We start from the raw sequence: 26553 nt of genomic DNA, 5'->3' as shown, positions 1-26553 counted from the left end.
TATTTACAAAGCTGCAACACTGTTGGGTGTGCAGGTCATACATCAATGGTGTACATCACTTTGGTGACAGTTAAAGTTTAAGTTGATTGAAGTTAACTGTAATTATACTCTTTCATGTTAAAGAATCACCAGTGTGTAACAGTGCAGCTATTGAGACAATGCGCAACAAGGTTATGTTAAATAAAAAACATTTAATCCAACCATTTATGTGAACTCATAATTATAACTGTAAAAAACCCACCACCCCATCCCCGCCCCACCCCGCAACAAATTTATCACATTTACATCATTCGATTGGTCACCATTTCCAGCAACACAGAACACAAATGCAAACCAACAATGTAGCCCCCTTGCCCCTTCCCCCGACCCTCCCACCAAAATAGCACCAACAATATAAAAATATGCCCAATTCAACACCTGCGGCCATGCACCTCACTTTCCTTCCTCCCCCCCCCTTCCCCTCCTGACTCCAAGCCGCCTGGCCGACGAGCTCCTCAGGCGCTGCTTCATTGAAGGGGATGATGGCAGAACTGCTGCTTGGACGGATATGGGAGAGGACAGTCTCGAGGTGGGAATGTGCTCCGAGCCAGAAGCAAGATCTTCCTCCTGGCTCTCATGTGTCGTTGGCAATGGGGGTGCGGCACCTTGAGGTGCAGTGCTGTGCTCCGGGACCACTGGGAGGCCTCTGCCACCAGTGTTCCTGGCTATCAGCTCCAGGGCACGTACTCCGTCATGCTGGCAGACATGCTGGCCAGCTGGAGGGATATGCCTCCCATTGTCTGTTGGATCTGCTGACCTATGTCAACACTCCTCCTGGACAAGTGTACCATGTCCCCGCTCAGATCTGCTGCTCATGGAGCAGACCTGCCGTGTTGAACCAACAGGTCGCCGCCGTCCTGGAGACACCTGGGGTTCCCTGTGGCAAGGTGCTTGGGCCCGGTATCTCCATGCTGGATGTGAGATGCAGGAGCACTAGATGTCATCGGTGTCGAATGGATTATGGAGATTGGGGATACAGGTTCCTCGAAGTCGGCACTGACATCTGTTGAGAAGGGACCCAGCAGATGCACGGGTGAGAATGGGTGCTCCTCAGCACCAGATGGAGGAGAGTCCAGCGAGTCCGTCCCCGAGCACCCAGCTTCGGGGCTCAGTGTTCTTGCCTGGGGCCACGCTGCTGGCTGAGCTGCAAAACATAAATGAGGTTATTGGAGGGGAATGGGGTGCTAGGGTCACAAAGGTGAGTCCCGCGCTACACACAGCATATGCACGACAAAAGCAATACCGCTATCAAGATCATCACAGACATCACATTTCATGACCATCAACAAATTCTGCATTGCAATGATTCTCTTGAGGACATCATTACTTAGAGAAGAATTTTATGATTCATCTATCATATAATACTGGTCTGATATGAGTGGTTGTGGCATCTATTGACTTTACAACATGCAATGGTGTATACTTTACTGACGTGGCATCACATCAGGCTCTGCTGCTACTTGCGTGGCCGACCGGGGGTGGGTCCCCATTAGTGTCAGCATCTGCTCCTCGACGACGGTGAGGTCGATGATGACTGGTGGCCCCCCACCCATTCGCCTCTGCTCGGCCCTATTCCTCGAAAGCTTCTTCTGTTAAAGGTAACAACAGCACGACATGGCATGAGATCATTGCGTGATATCTTGCTAGGTACTGTCACAGAGACTGATACAACACCATAACCGACAGATGTAATCATGATTATAATGAAAATGATAATTCTTGACCTAAAGACGTACACCGTGACCGCAGGCTTTGAGTTCAACCTTCCCGGTATAAGTGCAAGACATCACATCTGATTTTAATCACGCTTTACACTTACAGTTCCAATTATATAAAAATATAAGTACATGTAAATAAATGTATTACTTATTCTGACGGATCCAACAAGGTCGTTCCATCGCTTGTGGCATTGGTTGCCCTCACGCACCTCATTGGTCGCCGACGAGACCACCTCTGCTATCTCGGCCCATATCTTCTGGTAGGCCTTTAGGGTGGGCTTCCCACGCTCTCCCTGGGTCAGTTGACCCCAGCGTGACTCGACCTCCTGCATGAGGGAGGCATTTGCCTCGTCCCAGAACCTCCTTGCTCTTTTGAGTCCTCCCAATTGTTCCTCTCCCAGCTCACTGCTTTCGCCAGCGTCATCAGTCTCCACAGCATGTTGGGTCGTCTCCTCCACCCCTTCCATTTTAAATATTATTTTTTCCACTAAAAACTTGGTGCAAACTACCTTCTTTGTGCTTAGTAGGCTTTTTGCTGCTAGTGAATCTCCCTCCTGCCTCCCACAATAGCCAAAGAAGCAAACACCACATCCACACACGCATTCAGTCCCTCTCTGCTCCCTCTCTCTCTGTCTCCTCTTATGCGCATGTAATGATGACCCCTGACCTCCTGAAATGCGGGAAATGAGCGTTGCCATGCCGTTGCTATGGTCAGTGACACTTTATGGCAGAAGGTCAAAAAAATTTAGCGCTATCGCCCATTTCAGATCGCTCACGTTATAGCCCATACTCGGGCGACATCAAAACCCATTTTTATCACCCACGCTGGAAATAACACCCATTTTTGGCCGATCTGCACAAAACTGGAAAGTCTAGCCCCAAAAGTTTATGCTTTTGCTGTCGATGTTTTCGCTGAATCCTTACAAGGCCTTTCAGGCGGGAAGCCTGCTTCACAAGCCTACGAAAACAGGTGGGTAACTTGCTGGGCAAGGAGAAAACACTCCTACTCCTCCTGGCCCACAAGCAGTCCTGTAAAGGCAATTAGCTTATGGATTCAGACCTTCTCACCTCCTTTCAGCTGCCTGGTTTCTCGATGCCTGTGAAACCTGTAGTTAAAAATAGAATGTCTGTTAAAATGAAGGCAGGCATTCTCGTTATAATATTTAAATGATCAATCTGTTTTCCGCGAGCGGATTGGTTCCCCCCTCCCCCGCTTCTGTTAAAACCGGAAGTGCGTGGCTTCGAGGCGGTTTCAGTTCCTGTTCCACATCTTTTGCATTTTAATCTCTGACACGACCCCAACCCACCCGTGATTTCGAGTTAAGATTCAGCCCCTTGTGTTCTTTTTAAACTTTAACCCAGCTTTGCATGGAGATTGTTTCTTCTCTTAGGCAGTCCCTCGGAGTCGAGGATGACTTCAATGGAGATTGTAATGCAGCTGGGGTGAACCTGATGTGATTCAGGGCTACCTCCTTGATCTGGAATTACACCTGAGGCAAAATCCTGAAGTCATAACGGTTCCACCTGTATTTATGATTGCTATAAAAAATGCTACTTAAGATAAGGGTGTTATATAATTTTCAATGCATAAACATTTGCTACCAATCAACATATCATAGAAAGAAATAATTTGCATTTATATAGCACCTTTAACTTCCTCAGTACATTCCAAAGTGCTCCACAGACAATGAATTGCTTTTGAAGTGTAGTCACTGTTTTGTAGGCAAATGCAGTAGGCAATATGTGCAGAATAAGGTGCTACAAGCAGTAATGACATGAAAGAACAGTTAATCTGCTCTGGTGGTGTTGGTTGAAGGATAAACCAGTGGGAGAAATCCCTTGCTTTTTGGACAGTGCTTTGATATCTCTTACATCCACAATAAACAGGCAGATGGACTCTCAGTTTAACATCGCATCTGCAACCATTAGATATGCCAATGCATATATATAATGGAAGAAAAACAGTCACTAATATTTGATTATATAACTATTATGCAGATCTTTAAAGATAATAATAATTGCAGTGCACAAGTAATAGTTTTATCCTTTTTCAAACATTTTAATTTAAAATTTGCAGCAAAGTCCGAGGCTGCTGGTTTTAGCACGTAATGTCCTTAAAAGGCTAAATATTTGAATTCATTGATAGACTTGTTTAACACAAGAAATGGAGTAAAACTTTGGGATTTGGAGTTACGTGTGAATCCATCTCATATCACTTCAACCACATCAGTTGCAGTATTACCTCACAAAAACCCCCTGTCCTCTGGTGCATGCACAAATCCTTTCATTCCCCGAAGCTTGCAGAAGAGACTGATAAAAGCTTTCAGAATGGTATTATAGGTATAACACACAGCCCTTTTAATGTTATAGTTGCAAATGACATTAAAGAATCATTGATGGTTTGAAATGTTGTAGACTCTTATGCTGTGGAGTTGTGGAAATCGCTTACTGCAGTATTCTTTACTTTATCTGAAAAATATTGATCAAGTGTTTTGACTTGACAGTAATTTAATACTTTGAGTCAGAGGGAGTTATATTCGCTTACAATTGATGTTCTCTGAAAACTTTCATGTGAAATTTTGATGTACTGTTCCATTTTTGTAAATTGATTTCAAATACCATCTCCAGGAGATATTTGCAACTCCAACCTAATTGTGAAGCTTTGTGGCATATCAGCTGAGCTCTAGAACTGGATATGTGACTCCTTCAGAGGATGCAGAAACACTGGTTCATAGTGAACAGATGCTCGTATTCTCATTAAAACACCAACACAGAAATAAAAACAGAAAATGTTGGAAATACTCAGCAGGTCAGGCAGCATCTGTGGAGAGAGAGACAGAGTTAACGTTTCAGGTCATTGATGTTCCATCAGAACTGGAAAAAGTTAGAGATTTAATTGTTTTTAAGCAAATACAGATGCAAGAAAAAGGGAGAGGGGAGTAAGCAAAAAAAGGAAGGTCTGTGATAGATGGAAGGTAGGAGAGACGAAATGACAAAAGGGATGATGATGCAAGGCAAAGGGGGCTGGTAATGGGACAAGTAAGGAAACAAAAGATGGGTCTAGAGGAGCTGGAAATGGGAATTGCAGAACCATTAGCAGCACCTGCTGACCGAAAAAGTAACGCAGTGGCTATGATCTGAAATTATTGAACTCGATGATGAATCTGGAGTGCCTAATCGAAAGATGAGGTGCTGTTCCTGAAGCTTCCATTGGGGTTCCAGGTGGAACGAGAATGCTAAAGATGGGAGAAAGGGTCCACTGTCCAGGGGGGAAGACTCTTGGCCAAAGAAGTGGGCACGGAGGCGAAGGCGATGGAAGAAGAGCTCAGCATCATGCCGAGCTCGAAATTAATTGAGATGGGGCCATGAGGGGATCAAGCTGAGGCTATTGTTCAGGAATGATCGTTCGGGGAAAGAGAGGGGAAGGTCAGAGAGAATCGTGAAAACACAGCAAAGAGTTAGATTGGAAGGAGGGATGGAGTCAGAGGAAAGTGAGGGGGAAGAAGGATCCGGAGGGACATTGGTATCTAAGAATTGTTGAAGCTTGCAATCCTTGACGCCTGAAAGGAAGAAAAACTTTTTTTTGTTAAAGCGGATGAGGCGATGGATGAACTGGAACTGTTGACCTACACAGAGGTCGTTGAGGGTATGATTGGTCCAAACTGTTCTTGTCTTCATCAATGATCTAATGGATGTAATCAAAATTGATGATGGTGCAGAAATTGCAGTCGGAGGCTACCCACAGGCGGAAGGCTCTGACCTGAAAAATGTCTACGAACTTGCCTGGTGGTCCAGAAGGTTCGGCGAGTTGTGGTCTTGGGCTTCTAAGCGTAGGCTTGCGTAGTGGCCCACATAATTCAGCAGCTCAGGTGTTTCACAAGCGTCTCTGGGATCATGTGGGCCAGCCCAACCAACCAAAGTAGTGGTATTCCCATTCATACTTATTCATACTTGTGGTGAGTTCTGTATGTACAGAATCACGATCAGTATGAATGGGAATATCCCCCAAATTACACAAACACTTAAAATAAATTTTAACAATCATCACATATTTAAAATTAATCAAAATGGAATTAATTAATTATTTAAAATAAAAAAATATTTTTTTTGAAAAATAAATTTACATATTTTAAAAGGTCTACATGTCTACAAATAAGCCTACCTTATTTCACAGGTTTTTTAAATTTTAATTATTGAAAAAATTTATTTTTCTGTCCATTAAAAGTCTTATGCTGATAAATGCTTTTATCAGGCGTAAGAATTTCACAGGCATTCACTGGGCAGAAGTTGGGCAAATAGCCCAACTCACCGCCAGTGAATGCCTATTTCTGTCAGATTCATACGATCTGTCACGAAGATTCTTGACAGATCTCAAATTTCGGGTTTCAGCGCATGCTCAATGCATGCCTAAACCCGGAACTTGCGGTGCCCCAAAGGGCATGTGCACATCTCGTCCACGCCCGTAGGGACTGCAAATTCAGCCCCATTGCTCTGTCTGCTAATGGTACCACTGTGGTATCATTATTTTGAATCCTAAATTTACGGCCAGGAATTTCCTTGGCACTGCTTCTGCTTTGTTGCCATCACATTACCGAAAGTTTACATAGGTAAACTTGGTAGAGCAGGAACAGCTCCGAGGAAATTCCTGGCTTATTTATTTCTAATATCTATTAATGAAATGTTGCTGGTCACTTGAAATCTGGTTACTGCATGTTGCGAGAGAATCAGTTGCCTGAGTCTCTCTGCAGACGTGCTTGATCAATGTTGGAAAGGATACACATTAATGGTGAACAAAGTGTTGGCCCTGGATTTGTGGTCCGTATGATGGTGTACTCTCAGAGTACGCCATCATACTGTCTTTGAAATTGTCCGCAAGTTCAGGATTTCCAGCGCATGCGCTAAATCACAAACTTGCAATCTGTCAAGTTTTGACTGCACATAGGCTTTGATGCACATTTCACCTCCTCATTCAAAAGTTGGGCTAATTGCCCATCTACTGCGCATTAATTACCATGAAAATGTTTTTTTTGGTGCAAACAGGCACAGGAGCCTTTTGCACAGTGTAAGGGGAAGGTGGGATGAGAAAATTGTATTAGTTTACACTACAGCCCATATCAATGAGGCATTGGTTCATGTCTGAGTGGATATGAACTTTGAAAGAAACGTTCATTTGTTCGAGTTTGAAAACGGGGCCTTCTTGTGTCACCATCTTTGATGCCCAAAATCCTTTTGTAATTTTGGTTTACTTATTTCCCAACTTCTACTTAGATGGAATTTAATTTACTTTCCTGATTTCCCCATGTTATCCGGCAAGTAAACACTCGATTTTGGATTATTTAAATTAATCAAAAGTTAATTAGTCTGATAGAGGAGCAACAAATTCGATAGGACAAGTTGTGAGGAGGGCACAAAGAATCTGCATAGGGATATAGATAGGCTAAGTGAATGGGCAAAAACTTGGCAGATGGAGTATAATGTGGGAAAATGTGAGATTATCCACTTTGGTAGGAAAAATAAAAAAGCAAATTATTATTTAAATAGGGAGAGATTACAAAATGCTGTGGTACAGGGGACTCTGGGGGTCCTTGTACATTAAACACAAAAAGTTAGTATGCAAGTACAGCAAGTAATTAGGAAGGCAAATGGAATGTTGGCCTTTATTGCAAGGGGATGGAGTATAAGAGTAGGGAAGTCCTGCTACAATGTACAGGGCATTGGTAAGACCACACCTGGAGTACTGCATACAGTTTTGGTCTCCTAATTTAAGGAAGGATATACTTGCATTGCAGGCAGTTCAGAGAAGGTTCACTCGGTTGATTGCTGAGATGAAGGTGTTGTCATATGAAGAAAGGTTGAGCAGGTTGGGCCTATACTCATTGGAGTTTAGAAGACTGTGAGGTGATCTTATTGAAATGTATTAGATTCTGAGGGGGCTTGACAGGATAGGTGCAGAGAGGATGTTTCCTCTCATGGGGGAATCTAGAACATAGTTTCAGAATAGGGTGCATAGTTTCAGAAGAAGGGGTCGCCCATTTAAAACAGAAATGAGGGTGAATTTCTTCTCTCAGCGGGTGGTGAATCTTTGTAATTCTCTACCCTAGAGAGCTGTGGAGGCTGGGTCATTGAATATATTTAAGGGGGAGATAGACAGGTTTTTGAATGATAAGGAAGTTAAGGGATATGGGGAGCGGGCGGGGAATTGAGGCCAGGATCCGATCAGGCATAATATTATTGTCTCAAGGGGCCAAATGGCTTCCTCCTGCTCTTATTTCTTATGTTGTTATGTAGGACTGTAAAACTATAATTATAGGTTTATGTTGTTGTAATGTCTGTAAGCTTGTAATGTTTGTAGCTCCACACTATGGATATGGAAGTATTGTGTACTGCAATTGCAGAGTTAATAATTAAACAGAACCAGGCAGATTCCGGTGCCTTCTGAGAGAGCTGCCTGCCATGTTAGTAGCTGTGTGTGCTGTACTCTGTGAATATATCACATTTGGCGATGAGATGGGATTTTTCGGATGATTTAAAGCTTAAATTTTGTTGATGAAGGATTCAGCCAGCCGACAGAGAGACTTTGGAAGTTTCTGTCTTTGGAAAAAAGCTACAAAATCTGAGGTAAAATTCAGCACACGGTGTGAACAGCTAGAGATTAAAATGGCAGGTATAATCGGATATTTGGGGGAATATAGACACGGCTGGGAACGTTTTAAAGCGTATGTGAATCGGCTAGAAATGTATTTCACTGCAAATAACATAATAGAAGTTCCAGACAATGCAGTCCAGAACCGGGCTATGTTGAAACGTAAGAAAGCGATCTTCTTATCGGAGGCGGGTCCGGCATTGTACGAAATCCTTGTAAATCTGCTTGTGCCTGACAAGCCAAAGGACACAATGCTTAAAGAGATTTTAATGAAGCTGGAGCAGCACTATAACCCCAAACCGTTAAAAATTGCTGAAAGCTATCGTTTCGGGATTTGGAATCAAAAGACTGATGAAGTATCAGTGATTACAGCGTAGCATTAAAAAAGCTGTCGATGCACTGTAATTTTGGAAACTTTCAAAACCGAGCATTACAGGATCGTTTTGTTTGTGGGGTGAAAAATGATGCGATCAGAAGGAAGTTATTGACGACAGATGACTTGACTTTTGAGATTGCTTGTCAGACAGCGAGGTCGATGGGCATGGCCGAACAATATTCCTGAGAATTAAATAATAATTACGGTCATCAGTCAACCGAGATAATTCACCTGCAGGTTCAAAGTAAAAGACAGTGGGGGCCCAAAGTCTCGGAAACTGGAAATTCTAACAGAGCATCGAAGTCGTGCTATAGGTACATGGGACAACACATTGCTCAAAGTTGTCCATACGTGAAGGCAGAGTGTTTCTTCTGCAGGAAGACTGGGCATCTTGCGAAGGCATGCTGACTGAAGGATAAACCAGCTTTCAAATCTATGAGTCCAGCGTTCAAAGCTATGAGTAGAAATCCCAAGAGACTACATAGCATGGAAGAACAACAACAGAACAAGGAGATGTTAGAGTTACACGTCATCAGGAGCACAAGGTTAACGGACAGCGATTCGGAAAGCATCAAAATCCACAAAGATGTTGCGGGATTCAAGATATCAATGGAAATTGACATGGGTGCATCCGTGAGTGTAGTAGCTGAGTCACTATACCGCGACAAATTGTGTGATTTCCTACTGGAGAAATCCAAGATCTGCGAGGCTACTCGGGAGAGAAAATTCCTGTGGTAGGTCGCATCACCGTACCGGTGAAATATAAAGATCAATTTCAGAACTTGCCTCTAATAGTAGTGAAAGGAGACAAGCCTGCCTTACTTGGAAGAAATTGGTTGAGCTCACTGAAGCTGGATTGGAGTAAGATTTTCTGTGTGGAAGCGAGATTTTCATCAACGGATGAGGTTATCAAGAAGTATGCGAAGCTGTTCTGCAAAACGGGCAGTCTGATCCAAGGCTTCAAGGCGAATGTCAGGGTACAGGAGGACGCTAGATCGGTTTACTACAAGCCACGTTCTGTACCATATGCACTCAAGGAGAAAATTGAGCAAGAACTCAAAAGACTAGAAACTGAGAACATTATTTGTAAGATAGATCGATGTAATTGGGCTACACCCATTGTTCTTGTACCCAAGTCTGATGGTAAGGTAAGATTGTGTGGTGATTATAAAGTAAGCGTAAACCAGGTTCTAGAGGGTAATTTCCCCAATACAGTGCCGAATATAGAAGATTTGTTCACAACACTGACAGGTGGTCAGATCTTCTCAAAACTGGATCTTACGAATGCCTACTTACAGTTTGAACTAGATGAGGAATCCAAGTTATGTATAAATACTCATCTAGGCCTATATCAATTTAATAGGCTACCGTTTGGTGTGTCTTCCGCCCCTGCCATATTCCAAGGGGTGATGAACCAGATTTTGCAAGGTATTGAAGGGGTAGTATGTTGTTTAAATGACATACTAATTTCAGCACCAAATAGGCAAATTCATAATAACATATTGAATGAAGTCCTCAAACGGCTAGAGAAGCACAGAGTACGAGTGTCTGCTCATAAGTGTGAGTTATTTCAAAACTCAGTGGAGTACTTAGGGTACAGAGTAGACAAAGGTGGTTTACATCCAACCAAGGAAAAACTGGATGCAATCAGAAATGCACCCACTCCCAGGAATGTCACTGAACTTCATTCATTCTTGGGTTTTTTGAACTATTATGGGAAGTTCCTACCCAATTTGGCTACAGTATTACAACCACTGAATGAACTTTTGAAAAAACAGGTCCATTGGAAGTGGTCAAAATAATGCGACACAGCATTCAAGGAGTGTAAAAGCAAATTGGTAGAGAGCACTATGTTAGTTCGCTATGACGTATCTAAGGAGATTAAGCCAGCATGTGATGCCTCTCCATATGGAGTTGGGGCAGTAATCTCTTATGTATCAAGTAGTGAGGAGGAGAGACGAATTGCGTTTGCTTCACGCACTCTCAGTGCCAGTGAGAGTAATTATGCACAAATTGAAAAGGAAGCTTTGGCATTAATTTTTGGGGTCAAGAAGTTTCACAAATACTTGCATGGTCATAAGTTTGCCATCGTTACGGACCATAAGCCACTAACAGCAATCCTCCATCCAAAGTTCCCAGTTCCAACATTAGCTGCATCCCGAATGCAGAGATGGGCTTTGATTTTGTCAGCATATACATATGATATATTAATACAGATGATCAGCTGATCACAGTAATGCTTATGCAATGTCTAGATTGCCTTCCACATCACAAGTTACACCGGATAGGGAAGAAGTGTTTTATTTTTCATTCATTGATGAACTGCCAGTCATAGATGAAGAGATTGGTAGGGCAACCAAACGTGACCCAGTGATGTCAAAGGTGTATGAATATATTGCAAATGGATGGCCAAACCAGGTAACAGACAATGATACACATCCGTTCTTCATTCGTAGGAATGAATTCTCAGTCGATAAAGATTGTATCATGTGGGGTGCAAGAGTGGTTATACCAAATAAATTCAGGTTCAAATTATTAGGAGACCTCCATGACCAGCACCTGGAAATGTGCTTGACCAAGAGTTTTGCATGCAGTTATTTATTGTGGCCAGGTCTTGATAAAGATATATAGTACATCGTGAGTCAGTGTACGACATGTCAATCGGTAAGCAAGCAACCACCACCAGTACTATTACAGCTATGAAAATGGCCTCCCAGGGTTTGGCAAAGGCTACATATTGATTTTGCTGAGTTAGAAGGACAACAATTGTTCATTGTGATTGATAGCCATTCAAGTGGGTTGAGGAGTTTCCAATGTGGAAAATAACAACAAGTAAAACATTGGACATTTTACAAAAATTATTTTCTTCATTTGGCCTCTCTGAAGAAATTGTTTTGGATAATGGATCACAATTTCGTTCAGAAGAATTTGCACAATTCACGAGCAAAAATGGTATGAAACATACCGAGGTTCCACCATACCATCCTGCTTCGAATGGTGCAGCAGAGCGCACTGTCCAAAGTGTAAAACGTGCCCTCATAAAACAATTGTTAGATCCAAATCGAAGGAAACGACAGTTGTCATTGGATCACAAATTGGCTAATTTTTTGATTGCATATCGAAATACTCCTCATACAACCACTGGTAGAACACCAGCAGAGTTGTTTCTCAAACGACAGCCACGAACCAGATTTTTGTTGTTAAAGCCAAATTTGGCACAGTCCATAGAAGAGATACAATTAAGACAGAAAGAGAATCAGGATAGAGGTAGAGTAAAAGAGAGAAGTGTGAAATTAAACCAGAAGGTGAGAGTAAAGAACCATCATCATAAATGGTTAAAGTGGTTACTCGGAAGAATGGTGAAGATATGTGGTCCTCGCACATATTTGTAAAGATGTTTGATAATGGACAGGTTAGGTTTGTTCATATTGATCATATTTTACCTGCAGACATGGAAGAAGTTGAAGTTGGGAATGATTCAATTATTTCTGACTCATCAGATAGTTTTGATATACCAGTAGCAAATCCTAAATCCAAGGTACTGGAAACAAATCCAGGAGAGAATCAGAATGAAAGTCTGAGTCCGAGTCAGGAAAACAAAGAGCCTGAAGTTAGAGTGAGTTCAAATGAAAATCAAGGAAATTCCGTGGAGGAAAACATTCCTCAGGATGAGCCTCGAATGAGTTTAGATTCAACACCATGTTTGGAAGGTTCTGTTCAAGAGTGAAGATATCCTCTTCAAAACAGAAAACAATTGGTAAAGTTAAATTTGTAAATATGGACAAAAATAAGTCTATATCCTGTGGTTATGTATAAACATGAAAGTTATGTATGATGTTTGTTATAATAACTTCTTCATTAAGGAGGGAGAAGTGTAATGTCTGTAAGCTTGTAATGTTTGTAGCTCCACACTATGGATGTGGACATATTGTGTACTGCAATTGCAGAGTTAATAATTAAACAGAAACAGGCAGATCTCCGTGCCTTCTGAGAAAGCTGCCTGCCATGTTAGGAGCTGTGTGTGTTGTGCATTGTGAATATATCACAGTTGTCATGGCCCAGAATTAAAGGACCAATGTTAATTCTGCTGCATGCTTTGTATAAAAAGCATCCTAATCGAGTTTTATGGTTTTAAGGACATCTTCAGTAAAATGTATCTCAAGACTTCTGAGTGTTTGATCGAATTCTATTAATGTTCAAATTTTGATTTGTGCATTAAATATTATTGCAATGGTCATAATTTATTAATAAAATAGCATTTCTGGCTGCTAAATTATTTAAAATGAGTTTGTGGACAAATCAGCAATTTCATCTGTTTCCTGACTGTCTAAGAGTCAGGAAGTGAAAGGAGCACCCCGACACGTGATCCCAGGTTTGCATACACTCAACGCTGTGCCCGTGGGATCGGTGGGGTACTATGCTGCGCACAATCCTGCAGCGTTTGACAGCAACTTCTCAAAGGGAGGGGCGAGGAATTTGCACGAGTTAAGTGCGGGTTTCATTCGGATGTCGGCAGTATACTCCTTAGCTATGTCGCCAACCGCAAATTCTCCCCCGTTGTTTGTCAGTTGTCCAGATAGATGATATCCATGATTTTTCATAAGGCAAGCATTATTCATATGCAAATATATTTTGACTGTAACGCATATAGCAACCACCGAGCACAGACTGTTTTCATGACAAAGCAGAAAATGAATTCAAGGAAAGGGCTTTTAAATACATCCAAATGGACTTGGGTATAACATTTGAGTGGAATTCAGGAAACCATCTTATTAATTTAACTTTAGTCAAGCTTTGTTCAACTATTTGATTTCCTGTGTCCCAGTTTTGAACTTCAAAAGGTAAAAGAGATACATCTGAGGCAGTTTGCTTCCAGCACTTTGATTCTTCTCACCCTCTTGAGGTTAGAGTCTTCACATTGCTCGATGAAACTTCTCAGACAAGTTATGTGACAGACACTACTTCAGGTTTAGTATCACTAAAAGAACTAGCAGTGTTGCGCTTTTTACAATTTTTGCACCCAAAGCGATATGTTAAAAATTCTAGGGGCCGAAATTCAATGTCCTTGAGGGGACCGTTACAGCGGGGTTTGATCGGCTGCCACGTTCTGTGGCTCGGGGTGGATTTCAGCAGTGCACACTTTCGCCGGAATCGACGGGGTGAAGCCGTGGTAAAGGCATTTGTGCCGTGGTGACCTCATCAGCGGGCGGGCCACTCAAAAACGGCCACGCCAGCGATATTTGAGCTACAAAAAGCCAGGATTTTTTCAGGCAGTGCTCCCATAACGTTTTTCACTCGGTGCAGAAACGTGACACTGCTGGAGCATTGCCGCGATCGGTTCCGTTTCTTCGGTAATACAGGTTGTTATTTATTTGGCTCCATTAAACTTACTGAGTGCTGCTCACAGGTTTTGACAGACTTTTGGAGGACTATCAGGTCTGACTCTTCAGTGGAGGCCTGCAGGCCTCATTCTGGGCTCCAGAGACCTGCTTGGCAGGGTTCGCCCTGAGGATTGGAGGAATGTTGGGAGGGCAACACCTGTTACACCTGGTCAAATGCAGGGTGGCACGCAGGACAAGGTGTTGTCATCAGCATCGTCTAGAGAGGCAGCACGCAAGGGAGGCAGCAGCCATGGCTGCGCAACAGAGAGAAGGACGTGCAGATGTGTGCAGACCTGCAGCTAGAGAGGGTGGCCAGGAGGGAGGTGGCATCAGGAGGAGGGTGAGGGATGCTGCAACTCCCCCCCTTCAAATACTGGGAGAGGAGTCTTTCCAGCAAGAGCCTCCAGAGGGGCCTGATAATGAAGAGGACCAGGGAGATGGCCAGCAGGTAGCTGCCAAACGAGGTGACCAATGCAGACATGGGGGAAGGAGGCCATACCCTTAAAGGGTCTACCGACCTCAGTTCTCCTTCCTCCAGTTCACTGATGAGCAATGTCTGCGACGGCTATGAATTCGGACGGAAGTACGGAGGGAACTCTGCACTGCCCTAAGCGAAGATCTGCAACCTCAAACACACCTCAGGACCGCCTTCACCATGGAGACCAAGTTCACCATCGCTTTGGATTTTTATGCGACGGAGTCTTTCCAGTCTGCCACTGCAGACATTGGCAGCATCTCCCAATTCTCGGCACATCGGTGTATCCAGCAAGTCACAGATGCACTGTACAGGAGAAGGGTCAAGTACATCTCCTTCCCGATGATAAGAGAGAAACAGGTGGAGCGGCAGGCCGGTTTTCCCGAATTGCCGGCTTCCTGAGGGTGCAGGGTGCCATTGACTGCACACACGTTGGGCGGAGGGCGCCACATCATCATCCCAGGATCTTTGTCAACCCCAAAGCCTTCCACTCACTGAAAGTGCAGCTCGTGTGTGATCACCAGTGTCAGATCCTGGCAGTTGATGCGAGGCACTCAGGCAGCAGCCATGATTCATTATTCTGTGGCAGACCAGTGTGCCTGCCATCTTCACTGACCCAAATCAGGATTGTAGTTGGTTGTTTGGGGACAAGGGATATCCCCTGTCAACTTGGCTGCTCACTCCACTGCGGAACCCCAGGGCAGCGTCAGAGCATAGGAACATAAAAACATAAGAAATAGGAGCAGGAGTAGGCCATACGGCCCCTCGAGCCTGCTCTGCCATTTAATACGATCTTGGATGATCCAATCATGGACTCAGCTCCATTTCCCTGCCCATTCCCCATAACCCCTTATTCCCTTATCGGTTAAGAAACTGTCTATCTCTATCTTAAATTTATTCAATGTCCCAGCTTCCACAGCTCTCTGAGGCAGCGAATTCCACAGATGTACAACCCTCTGAGAAAATAAATTTCTCCTCATCTCAGTTTTAAATGGATGGCCCCTTATTCTAAGATTATGCCCCCTAGTTCTAGTCTCTCCCATCAGTGGAAACATTCTCTCTGCATCCATCTTGTCAAGCCCCTTCATAATCTTATACGTTTTGATAAGATCACCTCTCAATCTTCTGAATTCCAATGAGTAGAGGCCCAACCTACTCAAATTTTCCTCATAGGTCAACCCCCTCATCTCTGGAATCAACCTACTGAACCTTCTCTGAACTGCCTCCATAGCAAGTATATCCTTTCGTAAATATGGAAACCAAAACTGTACGCAATATTACTGGTGTGGCCTCATCAATACCCTGTATGACTGTAGCAAGACTTCCCAGCTTTTATACTCCAACCCCTTTGCAATAAAGGCTCAGATTCCATTAGCCTTCCTGATCACTTGCTGTACCTGCATACTAACCTTTTGTGTTTCATGCACAAGGACCCCCAGGTCCCGCTTTACTTTGCAATCTTTCTCCATTTAAATAATAACTTGCTCTTTGATTTTTTTCTGCCAAAGTGCATGACCTCACACTTTCCAACATTATACTCCATCTGCCAAATTTGTGCCCACTCACTTAGCCTGTCTATGTCCTTTTGTGTCCTAAAATGCCTACAATGACACTCATTCTGCCACCAGGTGCATCATCGAGCACTGCATAGTTTTCCTTAAGCAGAGTTTCCGGTGCCTGGACTGCTCTGGTGGCGCCTTGCAGTATTTTCCTCAATGGGCCTCCATAATCATCGTGGTTTGCTGCATGCTGCACCATCTGGCCATCATGAGGGGACAGCCGCTGGAGGTCAAACCAGCAGTACCACCTGAGGAGGAGGGATAGGAGGAGGAGGAGGATCCCCATTGCCCCAGAGCTAGGAGGCGTCATCCCCATCGAAACCTTGGAAGGGAGGTGCAGCTGCATCTCATAGCTGCTCACTTCAGATAATCCCATCCACACATGACCCTTCAGGTCCCACTTTCAATGGCCAACGCAATGAGTACCTTCACGCACAATTGCCCACTCCCAACTTAAACACCTGGCCAGATCTATGTGCCAAAAATAAAAAATTATCAAATTATCCAAATCAGTGCAAAAACAGAACATAAACAATATAATAATACTCTCATCATTTTTTACCTCTAACACGTGACTACCTTAATACTATGCCTGAGTATCATCCCCATGGCTGCATCATGGGTCCAGGGTGGCTGCTGTGGTTGTTGTCTGGGACCTACAGCTGGGAGGCTGCAGTCTGGCTTGGCTCGGGTGGAACCGTGCGTAGAGGCACTCGCGGAGTGGGAGGTCTGGGGCCAGGAATGTTGTGATCCTGAGAGAGCACATCATCAGGATCCTGGTCCAAGGAGCCTGCACCACTGCTCGGGGGGTGGCACATGGTGACCACCACCAAGCTGAGGGAGGTCAGGTCAGTGTTGTGGCGCAAGACTTGAGGGTCCCCCGTGGCCCCTGATGGACCCAGCTGCAAACGCAACACTGAGCTGTCTGGTGGCATCGAGCTGAGACTGCCTGAGAGTAACCAGAGTCTCAAATCCACCAGTGATGGCAGCGGCTTGACGTTCCATGGCAGCACTAAGGCGTTCCGTGGCCTATTGGCCAGAGTGCATAAAAGCATTCTCCACTTCCGGTGCCGTGGCCATCCTCTCCAATGCAGCACCGATGCGCTCGTTCCCTCGTGCCTGTGCCAACCTGGCAGCTGCCACATCACCTGCAGGTTGCTTCACAGGTGGATCTGCATGGACGCTCTGGGAGTCCACCATCGCCTGTACACTGGCAATGATGGACTCCATGGTGTGTGCAGAGCTGTCGAGTATTCGGGAGGTGGATTCCGCCACACTCGTGACCACTTGCCACAGGTTCTCTGGCACCCTTGTCAGTGCCCCCAACATCTCCGAATGCATGGCCTCCACCCTTATCTCAAAAGCCGCAATATCAATGGGCAATAGAACTCCACAGAACTCTGGTGTGGACTCGCTCCCCGGAGAGGTGGCACCTGAGGTTGCCTAGACACCTCACCATGCTGCCGCCCACTAGGCACCGGTGCAATAACCAGTGCCACCCCACTTACCACCCACCAGTATCTGAGCTGTTGCGTGTGGGTGGAAGCAGCGATGTGCTTGTGCTATCTGTCTCTTCCTCATCGTCCTCTTCCTCATTATCTCTTGGCATGAGCCGGGAAGTGCTGAATATCATCCCTTCATCACTGGAGACCTCAGTGTCCTCATCACTGCTTGGGGAGATATCAGACAGCCTACGTTTAGATCTGTATGTGGTTTCACAGGTGTGTGTCTTGGTAGTGTTTCATCTGCAAGCATAAATGGGAGAAGGGCTGCCGTAAGGGGAAAGTGGGGGACGAAGGCATGGAGGATGCAACTTGCAGTCTTCCATGAAGATAAGGAACAGTAGGTGCTGACGCATTGAATTACAGAGTCATTCAAGGAGGGCCTTCACTTACCCACATCAGCATCAGCATGACCGTTAGCCACAGGGAATGCAGCATGGCCGCCGACCAATGCCTGACCACTCTGCAGTTGTGAGCACCTGTGTCTCCGCTTCTCCACCCCCGGTCATCATTTTCTCAGCTCTATTGTGAGCCAGCTTGTCCTGCAAAAGAAAGCATGTTTGGTGAGTACCACTGTGATGACGCATGAGAAATGAGTGCACAAGTGTTTGTATGTGACATATAGCTTTAAGTGTGAGATGAAAGGGAGCATCGATTGCGAGAACACACACATATATGTATAGAGGCGTGAACAATGAGATGCAGCTTGAGTGACTAAACAGTGAGCATGGGAATTAAGAGCATGTTGAAGGAGAGTCTTGCAGATGCAAGGTCAGTAGTTGATGGAAGAGGTACTCACTTTCATAAGCCGGATGATGTCATTGAACCTCTTACTGCACTGCACGGGTGTCCTCTGATATATAGAGGGGCCTGGCACCTCTCCTGCAATCTCCCACCATGCATTATGTACTGCCTGTCTGCCAGGTCTCTCCACGTCAGGAACAGTATTCTTCTTCTGTCCTCCACACCATCTATCAGTATCTCCAGCTCCAGATCAGTGAACTTGTTGGTTCTTATTGCATCTCTTACACCAGCCATCCTTCCAAACTCCTTCCAAAATCCTTCCCAATTCTTTTCAAACTCCTTCCCCCCCTCAGGGGCTTGCTGCAAACCCTGGCAATTGGCTCGTTAGAAACCCTTATCTGTATGCTGAATTTCTCTGTGGTCATTACGCTCCACTTAAGGCAATCACACCACTGAAAAATCCACTTTGGAAGGGTTCCTTGGTGCTGGGACACATTTTTTCACTTTTGGAGCTGAAAATGGGGCGGCCGAACCACGAAAAAGTTTTGGAGGGGCTGAATTTCGGCCCCCTGGAATCCAGTAACTCCTGCTGCTTTTATTTTACACTAGGGTCGATATTTTAATTTTTATATATATGGTTTTCAGTTTAGCCTTGGTCATATGGTTTGATAGAGTGTCTATTCTGCCACTGTCTGAAGATTTGGAACCAGGTGAGGTGTTGTGTCAGTTCAGTCATTAAATAACAAGGGTTTATGTTTGAGCAGTGCTATATTATCAGATATTGTGTGTCAGAAGTCATATTTTGGTTTGTAGTGAGTGAGGAACATAGCAACATAATAACAGGAGTAGGCTGTTCAATCCCTCAAGTCTGTTCCACCATTCAATTAGATGATGGCTGATCTGTATCTTAACATCTACCATAGCTCTTACTGCACAAAAAACTATTAATCTCAGCTTTGACAGCCTCAAGTGTCAGCTGTGGCTCAGTGGGTAGCGCACTCACCTCTGTGCCAGAAGGTTGTGGGTTCAAGTCCCATTCCAGTGACTTAAGTACATAAATTTAGGTTGACACTCCAGTGCAGTATTGAGGGAGTGCTGCATTGTCGGATGAGATGTTAAACCGAGACCCGTCTGCTCTCTCAGGTGGATGTAAAAGATTCCATGGCATTATTTTGAAGAAGAGCACGGGAGTTATCCCTGGTGTCCTGCCCAATATTTTATCCCTCAATCAACATAACAAAAATAGATGATCTGGTTATTATCACATTGCTGTTTGTGGGAGCTTGCTGTGCGAAAATGGGCTGCTGCGTTTTCCACATTACAACAGTAACTGCACTCCAAGAAGTACTTCATTGGCTGCAAAGCACTTTGAGATGTCCAGTGGTCATGAAAGGCACTATATAAATGCAAGTCTTTCTTTATTTCAACAGCTTTTTCCAGATTTCAAGAAGGTTCACGTATGGGAGTGATCTTGGCGCTGAGCATGAGAGAAATACTTGATGAAGCGTAAAAGCATAAATCACTTTCTGAGAAATAGTTAAGTCTCTATCTGAGTGGAGAAATGACCAAAGTTCTACAAATGATGCATACTTCCTCAGATCCTGAGGCAGATAAGGAAGTAAATTGCAAAGGCCCTAGAAATTATATTTCAGGGCTCTATTGAGTGCCAGAGGATATGAGAGTGCCAAGGAAACAGAACTAGAAAATAACTAATATGAATATTTACAAGCCAGTCAGCTTAACAGTTGTGTTAAGAAAAATCTTAGTGTCTTTAAGGATGCAATTATCATGTATCAAGACAAAGAGAAAACTGAGAAGTAGCCAGCATGGATTTGTAAAACGATAATTGTGTTTGACAAACCTCAGATAATTATTTGAGGAACCAACAGAGTGGTAGGTTGGGAAAATGCAGTGGATGTAGTACATGTGGATGTAGTATATGTGGAGTTTTGGAAAGCCTTTAACAGGGTACCACATGGGAGATCACTAGGAAAGATTATGGATATAGGATTAAGGCAGAAACTAAATGGGGGAAGGGGCAAGGCTTGCAAATAGGAAGTCATATCTTGCTTTGTGAATGGCTAGTCTTAGAAAGAAAGAAATACTTGCATTTATATAGTACCTTTCATGACCACAGGACATCCCAAAGCACTTTACAGCAATGAAGTACTTTTTGAAGTGTAGTCACCGTTGTAATGTCGGAAAAGCTGCAGCCACTTTGCACATAGCAAGCAGCAATGTGATAATAACGAGATAATCTGTTTTAGTGATGTTGGATTAGGGATAAATATTGACCAGAACACCGGGATATCTCCCCTTCTCTTCCTCAAAATAATACTATGGGATCTTTTTTGTCCATTTGAGAGAGCAGATGGGGCCTTAACGTCGCATCTGAAAGTTTTGCTGTCAATCGCAAAGACTATCCCAGTACAATTACCCCAAACATTTTTTGAAGTGTCCCACATATTTGGGGCGTGGCAATTAAATACTATTTTTTTAAGATTGATAGCAAAATTGCTCACTCTGAGAGCGTTGTCAAAACTTCCTATTTGGTCGCTAAACCTAGTTCAGTTCACAGAAAAAAGGTAACGTGTTGGGGAAAGTTGGAGATACACTGAAGAGAAAGCCACCAATGAAGAAGAGTCGTACAGAGAATGGGAGAGAAAGAAACATTGAGAGATGCAGAGATAACACTGAGAAAAATTGAGAGAGAGTTGAAAAGAGAGGCAAAAAGAGTGGAAGCTTGTGCTACTGAGAGAGGGAGACAAGAAGAATTAAAGTGAGACAAGCTTTGACAGAATTACAGGAAGGCAAGTGTCATTTTTAAAAAGTGTCTGCGCCTAACATCCCAGCAGACCAACTAGTAGATATATAAAATTTGATTAGTCTCATAAATATTTTGTCTAATAAAAAAGGAAATCGGCTTTCACTGAAGAGAAAAGATTAATAATTGGAATTCAGTTATTTGCAAACATTGCATTGTTCTTGATTGGTTATAACATTTTTATTAATGAAAAGGGGCAATATTTTGTTGTAATTACTCTTTACACAATAAGTAAATAATTAAATTATATATTGATGAACAGTATCTCCATTGTAACCATACTGAAATATTAAATAATGCTCACGTAAAGATGATTACATGAAAACTATTGAATATAATTAGTGTTAATATAAGTTATTAACTATTAATGTTCAGTTTCAAAATTACATAACTCTACAGTCCACTAAAAATTGATATTCACCATGGTTATATAAAATAATCTCTAATTAACCTCTGTAGCATTAATCACACCATTCATTATGCTGACAGTATACTAGATAATGGTTAAACATCTGAAATTCACATCCAACATAAAGTTATTTCGATGAGTTGATGCTGACAAGGCAATCAGTCCACAAAGCGAGATTATTTAGATCATCAGTTGATTGGCTCAGTTGGTGGCACTCTTACTTCTGAGTTAGAAGCTTATGAGTTCAAGCCCTACTGCAGACTTAGGCACATAACCTAGGGTGGCACTTAAGTCCAATTCTGAGAAGGTGCTGTGTTGTTGGTAGTGCAGTCTTTCTGATGAAACATTAAACCAAGGTCCTATCTGCCATTCTTGAAGAACAGTGGTGTGTTTTCCCAATGTCTTGGCCAATATACCTCCCTTAACCAACACCACCAAAAATAGATTACCTGGTCACTCACCTCACTGCTGCTTTTGGAGTCTTGCTGTGCACAAATTGGCAGCTGCATTTGCCTGTATAACTTCATTTGACTACACTTCAAAAATAATCTATTGGTTTTAAATTGTGTCAGGATATGCTGTGGACTTGAAAATTGCTATATGAATCCAAGTTCCTTCTTCTTGCAATATTCTTGACTAATTGTTTGTTTAGTCTTTATATGCAGCTGCTTGGTGCAATTTAATAAAAAATCATGATGGAACAACACTGCACTCAGAGCAAATGACCAAGGATTAGGAGGGACAGTTTATTCTACACTCATATCATATTTTGTGACATTATAATTAACACTAAATATTGTTTTATATTAACAGTTCTTGCTGAATTCAGTCTTAATGTTCCCTTCCATCCAACCTCAGTATGGATAGAAAGGCCTCTGTCTTCTTCAGATCCATTAGAATATCACTGGAGCCAAGATTGTTTGGATTCAGAACGCATGATGTGCTCAAGAGTATTGTTGTAATCTATGAACTTCCAATGGCACGTGAAATAGCGTGAACACTAAGCTGCCATAGAGATTAAATAAGGTGCAATGGAAAGAAAATTGAGAAGAAAAAGACCAAAACAGAAATAAGAAGTGCACCATTGAAACTCGTTTCTGATAAATTTTGGGAGTGCTTCCATTAAACTTTTTATGTGATATATTATTCGTCCCCAAAGTAAAACGTGTGAGATACTACCTACCTTGATATAAATGTCTTAGCCTTCAAATAAAGTGACAAGAAATAAAATGTTCCACTCTGCCAGGATGCTATGTCATTTAAACATGTACACATGGGTGCCGACTTTGGTGACCGCCCATTTCCCAGCGGCCACTGGGCGGGTGGTCCGTTTTTGGTGCCCGCTGCCGCCGGGTCCCATTGGGAGCCGATTTCATCGACGTGTGGGTGACAGTGGGAGTGGCAGCAGGCGTCAGTCGGTGGGCAGGAGCGGGTGGGAGTGGGCGTGAGTGGGACTCAGCAGCAAACATCATTAGAATGTGTCAGGTGGAGGTCTCTCCACTCGGGTATTTTCGGAGGGCCTCCACTGCGCATGCGTGGGATTTCGGCCTTTTTTTTGTATTTTAGTTGATGAGACTTTTTGTGGCCCTTACAGGCAAATTGTGGAAGTGCTCATGGTCATATTTGGAGAGCACTTAATTGCACCTGTGAGGGGAGAGGAGAGAGAGGAAAGAGAAGGGAGGGGAGAGGAGGAATGAGAGAGGAGAGAGAAAAGAGGAGAGAGGAGAGAGAGTTGGAGGTTAGAGAGCAGAGGTGGCATTGGAGAGGGGCCAGTCTGAGTTGCAGAGGGGGCAGTGTGACAAATTTATACCCAGACTCTTAAGCAGCCATTCCTCTCATCATAGAGGATGAGTGGGCAGAAATCGTCAATGAAGACTGGCAGAACCTGGCCCAAGCTCCGTGGTTCAATGAACAGCAGTTGGAGGAACTAGTGACAGAGGTGGAGCGCAGGTACAGTGAACTCACCCGGGATGGGTGTGGCAAGCCTCCACCAACCCAATTCCAACATCTTTGGATGGACGTAGGTCAGATGGTCAGTGCATTTTGGGCAACGTCGAGTGGGATGGGGATCAATGCCGCAAATGTTGGAACGATTTAGTGGCGGCAGCTAAAGTGAGCGCAAATGTATTCGTCCCTCCTTTCCAAGGCCAAAAAAGTTGTACGCCAGATGTGTGTGTGTGCGGGAGTGTGTGTGGGGGGCATGAGCAAAGGGGATAAAGGCTGCAGTGTTTCTTTGAGCAGAGAAAACAAGCAGCCAAACAGGCAAGCCTGAGTGCGACCGGAGGGGGCCCACAAGATGTGGTGGATTGACCAGGCTGGAGGAGCGTGCGTTGGCATTGGTGGGTCATCGCCGCATTCCAACCACAAACGTTTCTGCAGATCTGGTGCTACTGCAGGGTAAGGCTACATTCATCTCTGGTATCAGTGACGGTCATGGTATGTAAGTACTTGCAATGTTAAGATACTTGCAATGTTAAGGCACTCGCGGTTGAACGCAGACTTTGTTGGTGTGGACATGTAGAGATGGAACTCCTTGCTGGCATAATGTGAGATGGAACGGCTCACAACTCACTTACACTACCACCTCTTCCCAGCCCACCCCCCTCTCTGCCACAGACTGAAATGTTGTTCTTTACTTGCAGATGCCGACTTGGACACCACGGATCATGGGAGACCATCAACCTCTGGCCTTCACAGAAGCTGTCACACCCCAGCATCTCCCACCCCGATGTTCTCCACATCCGAGGACACCGGATACTTCCTGCACCCCCAGCCCACATCACCCATGCCCGTTGCTCTCACCTTCGCTACCCAGCACCAAGCTGAACAGGAGAGAGAGGAAGGAGAAGGGCCCATATTTGTGCCCCTTCCCTTGGAGGATCCGGAAGCGCCTGACATCAGCCCTCTGCCAAGTCAGCCAAGTGTTTGCAGAACCTCGGCATCAGGCTCATATTTCCTGGGGTTTCCAACAGACTCCACTCAAGCAAGCACAGAGTCCGTGACTCAAAGGGAAGCAAGGCCCCAGCAGCGAACAACCATCTGCGGATGCAGGACGGTTCACTCTATTGAGCCAAATGGTGCAGCTATCAACCACCAGCATGGAGGTATGTCATGAGATGCAACAGACCATGGCTGGGATAGTTGCCAGCATTGCTACAATCAATCAGCAGCATGATCCAAGAATGGAGTGCCTCCTCACTGTATTGGAGCGCACATCAGAAAGTGTTGAGGCCATAAGGCAGGAGATGGCTTCTGCACATATGGTGCAAGCCTCCGACCTCACACCCTCAAGGCAGACAGGTGTGGAGGAGCAGGAGATCCCGCCGTCTTCGGTCCCGCACCCTATGTTCTCACCGATATGCACATGTCTACACACATCCTGCTGCTCTCCTGCACAACCTCATGAGGTGGTGAAGGGCAGGGAGTGCCACGCCGTTGTGTAGGCGTGGGGAGGAAGAGGCATCGCTGCAAGGGTGGGAAAGAGCGGTGCTGGTGCCAGTTGGAGGAGTCGGTGTTGTTTCTTCGTGTAAATGTCTGTAGATGTCATAATGTTATGTAAAATTGTCATTGTGCACTTGTAAATACGCTTACATTGTTGACCCTCTGTTTGTGCGTGTGTTATTTTAAAGTCAAGTGTGGTGCGTTGCGCCAACCACACATCTGTCCCTCAGATCATCTGCTTCATCAGGAATATCTTCCCATCCACATCTGACTGCAGTGTATGATGGGTCCTGTCATCAGGCCATCGCAAGACGACAATGAATGCAGGAAGGCTGCCATTCAATTACTCTAGTTTACCAAGTTGCAGGGCAGACCTTAAGACTTGCACTTCAACCCTCTTTTTGCGAGGACAAACATGGAGGAGTGCCACTCCTGAGATGACATGGTCATCAGTTACATTGCAGTACATTGTGCGAGGCAATTAATGAATCAGCTTGGATGTACAACATGTGAGATGCTGAACACTTTTCAGTCACTCATAATAATTTTCCCTTCACCATTGGCCTTCTCAATGGAGGACTTTTAACAAGGTGCAACAAAAAAGCCTCCATTAGCTTAGACACATTTCAGTCGGTTTTATCACATCCAATTTAAACATCACCATCAGCAAGAAAGCAATGCTACATTGACCTAACTTCTTTCCAGCAGTCCCACTGATATGGTGCAGAATCCGACTGGCTGGCATGATGTGATGGCCACCAGCACTCCCTCCCAGCTGATGTGCCAGAGCTGTCCCAATATACTCCACCGCTCTCCCTCTCCCTCCCTCCCACCTGATGTGCGAGTGCTGCCCCATTGCACTGCACCTCTTTCTCCCTCCCTCCCGCCCGATATGCGATTGCTGGCCGACTGCTGCCCAGCTCAGACCTGCTTTTCCAGAGTGGTCCTTCTGGCGGGCGGCAGGTTGATGGGAGGTCAAGAAAAAGCATCAAAATGGCCGTTTACAGACATCCGGCATTAGTGGGCGGGATGGTGTGACATGGGCGGAACCCTTCCACATCAAGTTCCCACCGGGCGGAACCTCGACAGCAGATGGACGGTTCCAGAGGAATTGCCCAGAAAACAATCATTTCTGGCGGGACCTCGGCAGCTGCAGGCGGGACAGCGGCGAAAGTCGGCCCCATTGATTATAGGCATCTGCTAGATATAAACAGATGCTCGATGGGTTATGCATTTTACATGTTCTTATAGGCTGCATGGTAACAGATTCTGTACTGCATACCCTGCCACTAATGGTTATCCTGCAGGTCTCAGCAGGAATAAGTCACCTTTAGAAAGGGACAGATATTGCCTCGTGTTTTATATCAGCTCTCTGTCCACTGCTGCAGAACAGTGTCTGCCTGAATCTGCGCTGTAGCTATATTGACAGTAAATGCACCAAA

General features: G+C 44.5%; 1 long non-coding RNA gene across 1 annotated transcript; it reads left to right on the top strand.

Annotated features, from left to right (window-relative positions):
- Positions 1–13937: 13937 nt before the first annotated feature.
- LOC139262976 (uncharacterized) lies at positions 13938–25267 on the top strand. Its single transcript, XR_011593014.1, has 2 exons — positions 13938–14127; positions 24313–25267. It is a non-coding gene; the product is annotated as an uncharacterized lncRNA (long non-coding RNA).
- Positions 25268–26553: the final 1286 nt, after the last annotated feature.

This window comes from Pristiophorus japonicus, chromosome 4 (genome assembly GCF_044704955.1).
Source record: "Pristiophorus japonicus isolate sPriJap1 chromosome 4, sPriJap1.hap1, whole genome shotgun sequence".
NCBI classification, from domain to species: Eukaryota; Metazoa; Chordata; class Chondrichthyes; family Pristiophoridae; genus Pristiophorus; species Pristiophorus japonicus.
The sequence above is the reverse complement of the archived record's forward strand: the minus strand, read 5'-3'. Positions and strand labels throughout refer to the sequence as shown.